Source organism: Hemitrygon akajei, chromosome 28, assembly GCF_048418815.1.
Source record: "Hemitrygon akajei chromosome 28, sHemAka1.3, whole genome shotgun sequence".
Lineage (NCBI taxonomy): Eukaryota > Metazoa > Chordata > Chondrichthyes > Myliobatiformes > Dasyatidae > Hemitrygon > Hemitrygon akajei.
Window position 1 is genome coordinate 33592699 of NC_133151.1, and position 13544 is coordinate 33606242.

The following is a 13544-nucleotide window of genomic DNA, read 5'->3' on the forward strand; positions in this document are numbered from 1 at the left end:
GTTCCGGCAAGTCCTTTAGTTCCAAGGACTCCGCTCGAGGAAACACACACTTTCTGGTCAAATCGAACAGACAGATTGCTGACCAAAGACACCCGCATCCCGGATATTGTCTCCTTTCCCCTCTTCCATCGGGCGGAAAGCACAAAAGCCTGAAAGAACGTCTCACAGCCTCATGTATAGTTTCAGTCCCGCTGCTGTGTCTACTGAATCGTTTCTCAGTACGATAAGGTGTACGTTTGACCTCACAATCCACCTCGGTATGATGCTGTTGCTTATTATTTATCTGTACTGTTCTTTCCCTGTCGCTCTTACACTATATTCTGCATTCTGTTATTGCTTTACCTTGTGCGATCCCAATGCACTGTGTAATGATTTCATTCCTATGAACAGTATGAACGGAGAAGGTTTTCACTGTATCTCGGCATGGGTCTGAAATATAACAATTCAAATTCCCATCGCGGCAGCAGTAGGGAGCCCCGGCCTCCGTTCAGCGCAGGGTTTCAAAGCTGGCAATGAAACACAACAGACAAGAAACATCTGCCGGGTCAGTAGCCGACAACCTTTCCGTTAACAGCCGAACGCGCTCACCGATGCGCCGCAGAGGCAGGTTTTGAGGAAAGTAGGAATAAATGGTTCAATTCTGCGTTGTAGAACGTGACCAACAATCGCTGCTGGGCTGGACCCGGTGTTTCACAGTCTACATGACCGGTTTGCATTAGAGAGACACGGAAAATATCAAACAGAAAATGTTGGAAATACACAGTTGTCAGGACTCGAAGCTGCACGAGGAAATCCCAATGTTTGGTGCATCGCCAAACAATTCGGCCACGACTACACACCCCCCTCTGATTCTCCTTCCGGTGTTTATCCAAGCGGAAGAAATGCTGCGTCTGTCCATTCACATTCTCCCTCACAAATTTCAGGGTCGCAAACCGTCCTTCCAGGTGAGGAAATAGTTCAGCTTTGAGTTTGCCTGCGCTAACTCAATACGGCCTCATCTCCAACTGCGAGACGCAAGATGGATTGGGGAACCATTTTGTCGAATAGCTCTGATCTGTCCGCAATGAGCAGGATTTACCAACGTTCAACCATTTTCATTCCACTGCCCATTCCCATTCTGATATGTTGGTCCAGGGATTCTTCTATTGCCACGATGAAGCCACTCTCAGGATGGAGAACGAAGACTTCATATTCCGTCTGGGTAGCCCCCAGACTGATAGACTGAGTATCGATTTCTCTAACCCAGTAATTTCTCCATTCTCCTCTCTTTGTTTTAAATTTCCATTCGGGATTCTCTCTTTACGTCTTCACGTTTCCTCGGATGTCTACCACCAATCACCCAGCCTATCATTTATTTCCCTTTCCCCAAAATATCTACCTCTTCTTCTTACCTGGCTTCACCTAACGTCTCCCAGTCTTCAAACTCCCCTTCCCCCAACATATCTACCTTCTATCCTCACCAGGCTTCGCCTATCACCGTGTAGCTTCTACGCATTTTCGTCACCCACCTTCTTATTCTGGCTTCTTCCCACTTCCTTTCCAGTACTGATGAAGAAACACGGCCTGACACTTCGATTTTTTTTATTCCTCTCCATAGATGCTGACTGACCCGCTGTGCGTTACTCTGATCCTTGTGCCAAAAAATACCCATCTTCGACCGTCGCCCACCTGGTATTTCACTCCTTTTTTCCCCCTCCTTTCATTACCATAGTCCACCGAGCTAGACATTCCCCACAGTTTTGTTGTTCATATAACATGGAAATAAATGTCCCGATTATAACAATCACAGTCACTCACTTGGTCTTAACTGATCCGCGGCTTTTCCTTTGCCCGGTCACGTTCGCGCACTTTGTCTGAAACTGAAAAATACCTTATTTTCTCTCTTTCCCAGTGGTGACGAATGGATCTCCGCCTGAAGCATTACATTTGTTTCCCTTTGTACAAATGTGACCGACCTGCGTGAACTTCCGCAAGTTAAGCAATTCCGCATTTGGTGTTGTGTAATGAACCAGATATGATAAAATGGATTAAACACACAGATGTAATTAAAACACTCTGCAGTTCAGATACGATTGGTGTTGGAATTCTACTAATGAGTGGCCTCATAATGGTCGAATACTCCATTGAAGGTTGCATGTAGTACGGACGAATTAGCAAAGAACTGAACCGAGATTGTGTAAAGGAAATGAGGCTAATGTATGTTGATATTTGCTTGGTGTGGTGAATAATACTTTTCGCATTGCTACTTCAAGCATATCTGACAACAAGGAAATTCTAAGTTTCAATTAGATTAGGCAGGTGTTATCCAAACGTTTTATAAGACTACCTATTCAACTTTTTAGATATATGACTAGTGCTCTTCCACCTATATTTTATATTACGGTAGAGTCAGATAGAGTTATTTACCAAATTAAACAATGGGATGTGTCACAAAGACTATCAGATATCACGTCGATTTAGTCAGTGATGTTTTGCAGAATCCATCCCTTTTGGAATAAAGTTTGGAACTGCGGTTTAAATGTTAATTTACATCCTTTGATGTGTATTACTTCACATGTTGTCATTGCTTTGCTCTTTGTTCTAGTGGTTACCCATGGTATTTTTCCCAGTGTGTGTTTTAGGGCAACTTCAATAACTTCAATGTTTGTGAGCACCATGCCTTTACACATTTATTTTTGCTGATTTTGTTTGATTTCATACAGTTATATTGCGTTTCAATATAGAAACCCTACAGCACAATAAAGTTCCTTCGGCCCGCATGTTGTGCTGAACATGGACTTACTTTACAAGTTACCTTGGATTACGCAGAGGACTCTATTTTTCTAAGATCCATGTACCATTTTTCCTAGCTCCATATACCAATAATACTAATTCCTGTTAAATTACCGATGTACAGAATGGTATGAAATAGGGTACACTTATCATGTTTCTTCATGTTTTTGTTCGGATAATATTTTTAAATCCTTTTCTGTATTTTTTGATATATTCATGAATGCTGCTATTCTTTCTCTGCCATATTCACTGAGATATATGAACAGTAATGGGATCCCCAGGATTTTCCGTGGATCGAAAAAGAGGAGATGTTGGCCACGGAGGATTTAAAATATGTAAGATAACATCGAACTGGAATGGCTCAAGGACAGTGGAAGCAGACAGATCAAGTGTCTTTGCACCAGCCATGTGCTTGGAAATGAACATGTCATTTTGTGGAACCGTTTTACATCTTCCATTTTGTGAGATTAAAATTTCTGTTTTAAAGTAAACACAACGTTGCTTCTGGTAATTAGGGTGTTAAGAGATCTTTTCTAAATTAGATGTTATTTGTGAGGTGTTTTTGATATAATATAAAATGCAAATGTCCGAATGTTGGGCTTAATGCCTGTCTGGAGTTATTTAAACTGGTTACTAAAGGGAACAATGAGCCATAAATTACCGATTGACGCTTACTGGGAAGAGGACAATAAATGGATGCTGGCCTGGAGTAGAGACAACAAAAGGGGGAATTCAAGCCAATCAGATGACCTCGGGCCGATGACACTAGAATGGGATAATTGAATTTGGAAAATATGAATATAAAAGTGGAGACTTCGAATGTGCTAGCAGCGATAACTCTTTCCAGAAACCCACCATCGCAAGGAAGATCCCCCAAGTCAGTGAATGGGAGAAGAAGGGATCGATCACGTGGCCAACTGAGATGCCCTGGTTTGGCGATATACTTGAGAAAAGTAGCCTGAGTGAGTATTAGTACAGACGGAACAGCAGAATTCTTGTTCTAAGTTGCTGGGCCGGTGTCGACATAGTTACATTGTCGTTTATGCAAAGATAATAACGTGCAAGTTTTGATTATTTATGAGTTACAGAGTGAATTTCCTAACATAGTTCTGGTGTTGACAATGATAGTGTTACAGCAATCAGACATTTCAACTTCACCAAAATTAACCAGATCATTTTTGTGTAAGATAAGAAATGGAAGTTTTGAAGTGCATCTGGAACAAAAATATTCTTCCAGATGCACATCAAAACTTCCATTTCTGCTCTTACACAAAAATGATCAGTTTAATATTGGTGAAGATGAACTGTCTGATTGCTGTAACACTATCCACGTGACATTGCTGTGTGATTTGCCAGCAGATCCGCTCCTCAATCATCTACCAACCATGGAGGGAATTGCAGTATAATCCCAGCAATGTGGTTGTTGGTTGATATTTATTTACTTAATCCTAAACTCAACTCACACTTACATAATCACCGGCATTGCTAAAGAACATGAACAATCAGGATTTGTTTTCTCATGTGCTGATGTGTGAGGCAGGCGCAATTTGCAGCTCTTCCGACTCTCTGGGAGTTCGGCTCTCACTCAGTCCGATCGCTGGTAAATGCTCATTGGCTGCTGTATAACTCCCGTCTGTTTGAGGATGACGATGTCAACTGGCCGCAATAAAACCTGCTGCAGAGTGAGGATTGATCCGACAGAGAGCAGCTCGGGGTCTGTGGAATCACATGGAGCACGGGAGACGCTTCACTACTCGAAACTCCTGCAACATGGAGCGATAGTGGTATAGGGATGAGAATGGCTGACTTCCCAGCAGCTCACCCGGGTTCGATTCCAGGTGATCGCCGTGTGTTGTACCTGTTTTTCAGCACCTGTCTCACAAACGTCTCGGCCTGGAATCACTCAGCCACGTTACTCCCTTCTCTATGAAATGAACATTTCTGCCCGTCGTTCGTCTGCCATTTTAGCCCAAAGTTTCTCTTTCCGATTGTCTTACCGCCATCGTGTATTGGTCTCGCCCCATCAGAGATGTCCCCCTTTTCACTTCCCACCCAACTTCTCACCTTCTTTGACACTGAAAGTTATCTTCTTCTCTCAGCACTTCTAATTGAGTGTCACGATCAGAAAGGTCAATCCCGTTTCATCACTCACAAATGTTTCTTGAGGTGTTGAGTGATTCCAGTATTCTCTGTTCAATCTGTTCAATACCAGACACAACTCCATGCAGTGGAGAACAAGATGTGCTGGACAATCGCTGAGCACGACAGGATTTGTCGTTCTACCCGCGAACTTCTCAACAAACCTCAGAAAGTGATGCAGTCAGTGGACGGAAATTTCACATAGAAGCACAAGTTTTTTTATTTTTTAGTGAAATGTGTGTTGTGTTGTGCGGCGATTTGCGGTAAAATATTCTGCTGAAGAATAGCAGACGATGGTTTGGATCTGCCGGCCTCTGGATAACGGGCCCAGTACATTCCCGCCGCGCCATTCTGCTGATAGGTAAATATCTCTGTTCTTCTCCTGTTTTTTTTTATTTGTTAATTTTGCCGCTTTCCTCCGATTATCTATTGTTTTGTTTGTTGGAATATTTTGCCTGTCTAATTTCCCTCGTCTCTCTCTTACGCTTTTACCTTCCTCCCCGTCCTCCTCTCCCTGTTCATCGCTTCCTACCCCATCCGGTTATTATCCTGTCGCTGTGCTCCGACCCAGCCGGATATCTCGTTCCCGACATTTCAACAACGGATGTGATTTTCATTATCATTCTGACCCTATTCGTACGGCCCCGCAGCCAGACACACTGGTTATCTCCCTCTGTGTCTCCTTCCCTTCCTTCTCTTTGTCTGCGGCTGTTATTTAGGTTATAAACACGGGAGATTCTGCAGATGCTGCAAATCCAGAACACAGACTGCCGGAGCAAATCACCAGGTCAGACAGCATCTATGGGAAGGAGTAAACGGTCGATGTTTCGGGCGGGGATGCCCCCTGGCCCGCTGAGATTCTCCTCCACTTTGTGTCTGTTACTTCAGTCAGACTTCGACGTAACGAGCAGCGACGGCAGTCTGAGGTGCAGCGGAGAATACACCCACACTCCGGGATTTATTTTACCAATCCCGAGTCTCGTTCACATCCCAATCCGTCCATATGATCGAAGGAAGGTCAGAATTCCGTCAGTTCTGAATGGACCGCAAATCACTGGGTCTCAATGTTAGAATCTCTATCCTCTGTAGGGTCTAGCCGTCGGATGTCTTGCCATTCTCGTAGCAGACGGTTTAGAAAGTGTTTAGATCTCTCTCAATGATGCTGCTGTAAAATAAATCATGTTAAAATAGGGGTTGGGGAAGTCTCACTGGCTTCAGTCTCCTCAGTGGACACACTGGTGTGATTTCCTGGTGTTCTCCGTGGCGTTCAGAGGGCGGTTTTAGTGTTCCACTCTCTATTGATGAGCCGTTTATTTGTGGCAATGAGTGAATCAACGTATCATTCTACCCGCTTTAAGTGTGCGACTGTTTCCTTGCGTTGTTCAAAATCCAATGCCGGGGATTGAACCCGGGACTTCATACATGCGAAGCATGCACTCTTCCACTGAGCTACATCCCCACATAGAGTGTTGAGTTCCAGTCCTTCCTGCATATCACAATTGAGCACTGCAACACAGACAATGGCTGACGTTCACAGTCACTCGGCCCAATCTGTTCCACCATTCGGTACGATCATACCTGATCCTTGTTCAGTCCTCTTCCCAGACACCATGATAAATTTTGTGGAATTAAGCCAATGAGAATCCAGCAGAATGATCACGGAAAGAAAGCACGAAAAGAATGCCTGAAGTTTCGTTTCAATTTCGCTGTTATGTCCATTGAATGCTTTCCGCGTGAAAAAAAGATGGACGCGTGAACTCACAAACGACCTCCTTATGACACTCCAGCTTATTATTATTGACCCGCACTGTGCTTTCTCTGTCGCTGCTGCACTTTATTCTGCATTTTATTATTAATTTACGTCGTTCTCTCTCAATGCACTGTGTAATGATTTGATGTCTGTGAAAAATATGAAAGAGAAGCTTTTTGTCACATACAAGGTGTGATTGTTAAGTTCGTGGCCTAAGGTAGAAGGAGTCGATTTTGGAAAATTTTGCATATTTATTTTCCAACACAGTGCCCTCCTACATTTACACACTCAGTCCAGCGGTAGTGGAGCATACGGATCACTTCGTTGTAAAAGTCAGCGTCTTAGACCTCCAGACGTGGTCCACAGCAAGGGTGATTGATGTTCGTGGCCTGAAGTAGAAGGAGATGAGTTATTAACCAAACTTTCTGCATAATCATTGAAACCCGAGTTAACCTGCACGTGCCTGTTACAAGAGATTGTATAACTCATCTCCTTCTACCTTAGGCCACAAACTGATCAATCACCCCTTGTATTGTATCTGGCTACGTGACCAAAACAAAATAATTTTATACCCCACTGAACTCTGTACGGCAGCAGAAAAGGAGCATCCCCCCCCCCCATCCCCCTACTCCGGACAGAACAGCCTATACCAGCAGTCAATGAAATGCACAGTAAAAGCTGCTGGATCACCAAACACCCTGAGTGGGCTCGAACCACCAACCTTTCCGTCAAGAGCTGAACGCGTTCACCGATTTCGCCACAAAGACAGGGAGTGAACAAAGGATTAAATGGCCCATTTCTTCGCTGGAATATGTTGACTACTATTCGATACTGTGGACGGCTTTTCACAATCTGTGTGAATGACTCACCTCAGAGAGTCACTGACACTATAAAAATAAAACGTCAGGAACAAATATTTGTCGAAATTAGACTTTTTGCGGGGAATTCCCAATAAATTCATAGCGCATCTGCAAACGACTCGGCAAGGACTGCACACTCCTCACAACTGGGCAGGCCAGGCAGAAGGGGATTTTACATGGAATGTGGTCACTGTGTCCCGGAACGTATGGGGAGTGTATCGATCCCGTGTCTAAGAGAACAGGACAATAACTGAAGTAAAATCTGAAACTTCCGGAAATATTCCACAGCTCAGGCAGCGTCTGCGGAGGGAGAAACAGAGTTCACGTTTCAGGTCGATGACCTTTCACCCTGAGCTGTGGGCGCTCTGTTGGAGGAGGAAATTTCACTCTGTCTCTGCAGGGTGGCCTGGGCTGGGCCAAGGCGTCGGTTTCCCTCTCTTCATCCTTTCTAACTCGGTGAACCGTAGTCCTTAAATCGAGCGTCAGACCCGCCTTTGCTTAAAACTAAAAGTATAGCAGAGGTGGATGATGCAAATATTTTAGCGAACATTGGACTCTGTCACTGAGGATTACACTGAATGGTGCTGATATACAGAGTCGCTGAGAGGATATCTGAAGCAGCAGAACACCTATCGGGAGATTCTCCCTTCCCGGGATCACTGCAGACCGGACTGTTCCACATCACCAGTGAACTGATCATTTTTACCACAAACTCGGATGTACCTCTTTAACATGTTTGCTTTGAAAATTCCTTTTGAATAACATTTAATATGGAAACAGCAAAAAGAATTCCTTGTCGGGGAAATGAAACCCCCATCTTTTCCGTGACGGGCGGGTATACTGACCATGACGAAAAACCAGCGCGAAAGTGCGATCTGTCATTCCGATGTCCGAACACACGAGGTCTCGCGGGGTCAAACCGATATTTGTTCGGAGACTGCAAAACAGGAGCTTTTCAGACATACATTTCTTCCTCTGAGACCGAGATAGAACCTGGTCACTGAATCCTTTCCGATTCAGCTACTTCTTTATCGAACACTGGCCAGAGGACACGCCCCCATTTGTGCCTGATTGTGCATTAGGATGAAGAGCATTCTCCAGAAGGATTTATTGTCTGAGTAATCGATGCCGGGAACGATTTCGGGAAGGGGGGTAGAGAGAAAGAAACTGACTCACTCACTCACTCACTCCTATGCATGGTCTTCTCATCTTTTTCTCCAGTTCTGATGAAGGGTCTCGGCCGGAAAAGTCGAGTGTGCTCTGTTCCATAGATGCTGCCTGACCTGCTAAGTTCGTCCAACATTTTGTGTGTGTTGATTATTTTCTCTCTTTCCTGGTTGTGACGAACGGGCATCTACCGGAAACATTAAATCTCTTCTCCTTTCTGCAAACGTTGCCTACCAACTGCGTGTTTCTAGCATTCTTCTGTTTTTATACAGGACACGGCTTTATTCTGCAGAGACCAGATGACATTAGGATACGTCAATGCACAATGGGTTAATCTTTCCAGCCAAACAGAAACCTCCGCAAAAAGTGAAAAAGAATAACAGATTTTACTACATTCCAGCCGAAATGGGATGGCCTCGTGTTTTAAAGCGCACTGACAGAAAATTGCTGTTGGCAGCCGCTGACTTAGCAGAGGATGGTTTCGATCCATCGACCTCTGGGTTATGGGCCCAGCACGCTTCCGCTGCGCCACTCTGCTATGAAAAAAACAACCTTGCTCTTCCATGAATGATGTGCAATCTCCTGCGTGTGTGTGTGTGTTGGTGTGGATTTGTGTTTTCCGTATCTGTATATGTCTGAGTCTATGTTTTCTGTCTGTGTCTGTCTATGTCTGTCTTTGTTTTGTCTATGTCTGTACCTGTCTGTGTCTGTGTTTGTATAATGTCTGCATCTCTGTCTATGTCTATTTCTGTCTGTGTCTGTGTTGGTGCCTGTATATGTTTAGGTCTTATCTGGGTCTGTCCATGTCTGTGTCTGTGTATGTCTGGGTTTCCGTCTGTGTCTGTCCATGTCGCATCAACTCCATCTTTCCCCCTTATTCCTACCCACTTACTTCACTTCCGGTTGTTAATTCCTTGTTTTACCTCTTTCTGTTTCCACTTTCGTGTCTTTCTCCTTCACTTTCTGGACCACCCAGTTATTCTCTCTGTGTAATTTTTGCTTTATCCCATCTTGCACCTCGTTCCCGATATTTTGCCAGTGAATGTGGTTTTATCCTATTTATTTGTTGACGTGGACAATTCATCCCTCTTGTGGGACTTCTTATAAAAACCACATTTTTAGCCACACTCGGGAGTCACTACGTTCAATCTCGAGGTCCCATTAACGTTCCCACCCTGTCCTGATCATTGAATAAATGTTGGATTCCAAGTTGAACCAGAAATTCACCTTGTCTCCCTGTGAATGGAACTCGCGGATTTAGATACTGACTTGGTTTCCGCATCGCAAGCACGTCCCTCAAACAATCCCTTCATCGGGATTTAATAGACCATAAAACCATACGACATAGGAACAGAAATCAGTCATTCAGCTCATCAAGTCTGCTCCGCCGTTCCATCACGGCTGATGCCGGTTCCGACTCAACCCCATACACTTGCCTCCACCACAATCTGCGGCTGATTATTCCACAGATTTGTTAACCCTGTCTAAAAAGCAAAATCCCCCTTACCTCAGTCTAACAGGTCGCCCTTCAATTTTGAGGCTGTGCCCTTTAATTCTGAAAACCCCCTCCAGAGGAAACATCACGTCCACCTTATCTTGGTCCTTCATCATTCAGTAGGTTTCAATGAGAATTATAGTTGTTGCTCCAAAGTTCAGAACATCACGGCTGAGCTTTCGTCCCTTCCCTAAAAGTGGGGTGTTTTTAGAATTTCCCTACCGAGGACTGATAAGGAAGGAACCATTTTTAACTGTCCCACGTCTCACAGGCTTATCCTGGCGTCTCAACGACGGCAATGAAAGGCCTACCATCCTGCGGGAAATTTCTCCATCTGGGATTTTCCGCCCAGTTTTCAAACTTCACAAACAACAGTGTGGAAATACTGGGTTTGAACGCTGGACTTCACGCATGCGCCTCTCCACTGCACTACATCTCCAATGTTAAATGAGCGATGATTTCTTCAGTCTGAGACCCTGATCACAAAGGCTGGACATTGAAAGATAGGAAATAGAAGTCGGAGTAGGCTATTCGGCTTTTCGAGATAATTCCAACATTCATTTCGATCCTGGACTCTCACCTAACCTCAGCTTCTCTTCCCGATCACTACGCACGTCCTTTCATCCCTTCTGTATATGAGGATATGTCTGATATGTCTGACCTCTCCTCGATTTATTCTCATTGTGGGGAGCTGCGTCAGGGAGAAAAGGAGAGGGACTGTCTGACTGTCCCACACCATTGACCTGCAAAATTTAACGAATTTAAGGCAAAGAGCAGCAACAGGTTTCTTTAATCTAAGTATTGTTACGTTCCCCAGCAACCGGGTAATTTTCCAGCAAAGATAGATGGATCCACCGAAGCCTGATGCTACTATTTTCAAACGTTTTTATTTATAAAGGGGCACAAACGTATGGTTAATACAAAACATTCAGATCATATACATCGTCACAACTCAATCTAAAGCACAAGTATAGTAATAATCAATCAGAAATAAGCTCTACAGTTGTCTAGGGGTAATGTAGATATATATTGTTTACTGGATATTTAAAAGTCTTTTTGCGGTCACTGCAGTTCCACCAGCCGCCGTCGGTTGTGGTGTCGCGTTGGTGCACTTTTGTTAGAAAGAGAGAGAGAATGAAACAGTTACCCGACACGTTTTCCAACCTGTAGGAGGTAGTCGTAAGTCTCGTTGGGGAATGGACTCTCATCTGTGGCTTCCCCTGTAGCTAGGCCGTTCTTCCGTAGTGAGGTCGCCAATCCCAGGCAAGGGAAGGACGCACACGAACCCCACCACCGGCTGTCGCTCTCTAAACGCAGTCGCAGGAATTCTCGCGTATCTTCTGGTGCGTCTGGCGCCCCGCCTCGGCAGCCCACCTTTTATCTGGACTGGCAGGGTTGTAGATGTCCATCAGGGTAGGGGGGCGAGGCAATCCTTCCCCCATCACCCATCTCACATTGCCCTGAGATTTTGCACGTAGGCCAATTCCTTATCCCACAAAGGTGTCTCCCAAGACAATGGCTATGTCCGAGGCTTTTGTCTTGTTGAGCGACCAGCCCACTTTGCCCGAGGGCTTTACACGTGGTTTTCATGAGACAATAGTCAAAGAGTCGCTTTATTCTGCTTCCCTGGGGAACGTGGTCTTCAGCACGTCTCCCTCTCTCTCTTGGGTCATTTGACCCCCCCTTGACTAGGGCTCTTGCGAATCTCACAAAGGAGGGGGCTGGGGTCATAACAGTATTATTTTAAAAGGTCGACGTAAAGGCGGATGAAGTAAATATTTCACCAAAGACTGCATATTAGTCCTGAATAGAAACAGGATTTTTTTTTGGAAATTCGCATCCACGCCAAATTAAAGAGAATATTTAAATCGGAAATCACTTGTCACATTCTTGCAGACTGAAACAGAATGATCATTAACTACCGAGATTAACATTGTTCCCTTTAGTCGGGAATACCGTCAACCGAGTCGTGAGGATGTCAAGTTGTGTACTTATTTAACTTGCACGACGACGTCAACGAAACATCCAGACTCTTGAGTCGGAAAGTGACTGAAGGAGACAGTGAGGTCAATAAATCAGCCAGCTGCCACAGGCCATTGAGGGTCTGGGTCTTGTGTTATAGCCACCTGCCACCAGAGGGCGCCGAGGAGCTGCATCCGACGGACCGCCGCATCACGTATTGGTTGCAGAACAAACGTCAGATTTTCTGGTGGCAAATGAGAGTTTTATTGGTTGCATATTCCATGTTCTGTCCATTCATTTCATGGCAAACTGCATGCAAGGAAAGGCAATTGGTGGAAGAATTCTATTTTATATATGTGGTTATCGCTTTTAATAAGTAAAATAGAAGCACAGACAACAGAGAACAAAAGCTGCAGGATTTCCAGAGACTATGAGTGGCCTCGACCACTGATGTTCCGTCTAAGGTTCTGATCGATAGCGCCACAGAGACATCCTGAAAGAAACTGGAATAAATCGGCTCTTTCTGGGTTTAGATACGGTGACCAGATATTGGTGATTGCAACCGTTCTTTTATAATCTGTGTCCGTGAGACGGATCAGAGATTCACGAAGAATATAAAACAAAAAAAAATGAAGCGAGAGGTAATTAGGAGGAAATCTGCAGATGCTGGAAATTCACGCAACACACACAAAATGCTGGTGGAACACAGCAGGCCAGGCAGCATCTATAGGGAGAAGCGCTGTCGACGTTTTGGGCCGAGACCTTCGTCAGGCTCCCTGGTCTGCTGCGACCCACCAGCATTTTGTGGGTATAGCGAGGGGTAATTGCCAGGATTCAAACCTACGCAGAGACAACACAATCGATTCATCGTCCATCGCCTTAACGGCTCGGCCACAATAACTCTGTTCACATGTGACGGGGTAGCAGTGATCCAGAGTCAGAAAAACAAATGATCCTGAAGTAAAAACAGAAACTGCTGGAAATGCTCAGCATCTGTGAAGGGAGAAACAGAGCCCACGTTTTGCTGGTCACCCTGAATTCCATGGGGCATTTGGGCTGTGAAAACCTCTATAATAGCGGGATAGGTTCTCATCATATCGAGATCACAAACACAAAGATCCTCATGTGGTCCTCAGCAGAGGGGACAAAGGCATTTTCTGTTTCGCAGCTATCCCGGAGAAGGCGGAGCCGGGCCTGATTCCTGTCGCACTGATCTACGTGTGCTGATGGAGTCCCCAGTGGGCTCTCAATGACGGGGCGCCAGGACTGACTGCAATGGTAAAGTCGGCAGGGTAGCAGTGGCCGCCGTCCCGGACTTGTTTCTCTCTCCTCTTACTTTCTCCCATCAGCTGCATTAGCACCACCTACTATAATGGAGTATGAAGGGACGCTTGATGAG

At 44.9% G+C, this 13544-nt stretch overlaps 1 protein-coding gene and 1 non-coding gene across 2 annotated transcripts in view; one reads left to right on the plus strand and one right to left on the minus strand.

The window, feature by feature from the left end:
* Positions 1-13544, plus strand: part of LOC140717809 (uncharacterized) — an 845297-nt gene that overhangs the window by 666640 nt on the left and 165113 nt on the right. The gene's annotated exons all lie outside the window — the stretch shown is intronic.
* On the minus strand, positions 9155-9226 carry trnam-cau (transfer RNA methionine (anticodon CAU)). Its single transcript has one exon. It is a non-coding gene; the product is annotated as a tRNA-Met (tRNA).